Source organism: Rhagoletis pomonella, unplaced genomic scaffold (assembly GCF_013731165.1).
Source record: "Rhagoletis pomonella isolate Grant_MI unplaced genomic scaffold, Rhpom_1.0 Rhpom_scaffold_00002, whole genome shotgun sequence".
NCBI lineage: Eukaryota > Metazoa > Arthropoda > Insecta > Diptera > Tephritidae > Rhagoletis > Rhagoletis pomonella.
Window position 1 is genome coordinate 41,162,603 of NW_023458556.1, and position 2,602 is coordinate 41,165,204.

The following is a 2,602-nucleotide window of genomic DNA, read 5'->3' on the forward strand; positions in this document are numbered from 1 at the left end:
GTAGGGGAAAATTTTGAAAAATCCCACTTTGACCCATTTAGAGTGCTCCAATCGAGTCCAAATGTATGACCGACCTCCACTAGCTTTGGAGGCCCGACCCACCGATGCCAGTGGCACACCCCCAGGAACCCCCCTGGGGGTTCACCATACAAACATTTCAAAAAATCGCCGGTTTTGCACTTTACATGAAAAAATCAGCGAAATGCCTATGTTTTTTCTTTTTGGAGTTTATTTTTCTCTTTAGAAATTTATTTAGTCAGAACATATGTAAATGAAAAAATGAATTTAACTTAGTAATAGAAAAGAAATTAAAAAAAATTATTAGAAATTAGCGTTTTTACAACCCTTTTAAAACCAAGGCATCACTGTGATGCATTTGCATGTCGTAAACATAGTTGTGTGGGTTTTTTATTCAACCGTTTTAAAAAATGAAGGTATCACTGTGACACAATTGCAAATCGGAAAATTGCTTGTGTGCATTTTTTAAGACACAGCTGCATGTCGTAAACTTACTTGTGTAGTTTTTTTATAGCACCTACTTAAGAAATGAAGGTTGTTTTTACAACCCTTTTTGTGGGTATTTTAAGGCACCTTCTTAAGAAATGCGCGTTTTTTGCAACCATTTTAACAATTAAGGTATCACTGTGATACAATTGCAGATCGTAAAATTGCTTGTGTTGTTTTTTTTAAGCCACCACAAGACACAGCAGGTAGAATTGAAATTACCATTTCATTCTTATTACCTCGTCTCGTAGACCATATATAACGCAACAGTTTTTGTGAATGGATTAAGTCGTTGTGAAGAACTCAAAGTGTGAAGTGCTAATTTCAGATAAAAACAATATTTCAAAAAAAATAATAAGTGAAGTGACCATTCCAAATCAAAAAGTTTACAATGAATCCACCATCCTCTACACCGCAAGATGAAGCAACTACATCAACAACTATCGAAAACCCAATGAGTCATATACCCAAGCATGATGTTACTGTTTTTGGTGTGTCTACTGATTTAACTGATCTTAATTTACCAACCCATCTGGATATCTTGAGATATTATTTTTACTTAAGCGAACGTGCTAAAACAGAACAAAAAAAGTTTTCCCATAAATCATTCACTATTCAAGTACAAGATAAGTTGATTGGAATTTGGGAAAAACTTGGTATGGAAATAATGCTGAAAAAAAGTGTATTTTATAAATTGAATAAATTGCTTGACAAGTATCAAGAGCAAATCAAGAGAAGAAACAACACCCAACAATTTACAGAGTATGTCAAATCTCTGGAAACAATTTTTTACATTGGAACATGTAAATGCGATTTGAAGGCAGCTCCATGTGCATGCGGCTGGGTTCCCGAACGCCTCAAAGAGTTCATGCACGATCAACATAATCAGAGAAGACTAACAATGGATGCATTTGTGATGGAAACTGAAGAGAAAGGAGCAACGTCTATGTCATCAATGCCAACATACCAAGATCCCGATGATTCAACATACGCACCGCCACCGGTTCAAGAAGATATGGATAGAAGCACAAGTTCACAATACACAGAGAGATACGATTGTTTTAACTTTGCCTTGGTATGTGACAGATTTGGTGTGCCTGACAGAGTAGCATCAGCATTGGGAACCGCTCTTTTGCAAGATTTTAAAATTAAAGATAAGCATGGGAAACCTCTCATCATGGATAAATCGAAAGTTCGCAGAGAAAAAGAGAAATGCAGACAAGAAGTGCTTCGCAAACGGTTAGATGATACCAATTTGTTAGCGTTTTCATTCGATGGCAGAAAAGATGATACTTTAACGATAGATAAAATTGATGAGAAGTATCATAATAGGATGGTAAAAGAACCTCATCTTGTTATTTTGAGAGAACCCAATTCTGAATTGATTGGTTACGTAAGACTGGAACATGAAACCGCTGAATACAAAACAACCAAATTAAATGGTTTTTTCAACGATAAAAATATATCACTGGATGCATTAATTGGAATATGCACTGACGGTGAGCCAACAAACACTGGCCCACACGGTGGAATTATACGACGATTCGAATTGCTGTTAAAAAGACCATTGCATTGGTTCGTTTGCCTTCTACACTTCAACGAACTTCCGTTTCGGCATTTGTTTGCAGCTTTGGATAAATCAACCAGCACTGGACCAAGATCGGCAACCGGAAAACTGAGCCGTCAAATCGAAACTTGTGAAACTCTTCCGGTAAGTTATTGCTATCACTCATTTATTATAATTGTCAACCATTTTTAATTATTTTATTATTATATATTTTCAGGTGGTGGACGGCTTCCAGAAAATTGAGTTGCAAAATATGCCCCCTGCTCCAGAAAAAATTGAATTTTCCACCGATTCGAAGTACTTATACGACATGGCCCATGCAATTTCTAGCGGCGTGGTTCCGGTGGATCTGGCTAACATCAAACCAGGGAAAATTGTACATTCTCGGTGGCTCACCAAGGCCGCTAGATTATTGCGATTATATGTGACAACGGAAAATCCAGATGCAAATTTAAGAATTCTGGTTGAATTTATAATTAAATGTTATGTGCCAATGTACTTCAATATCAAGTATTACAGCTCTGTCGTGTA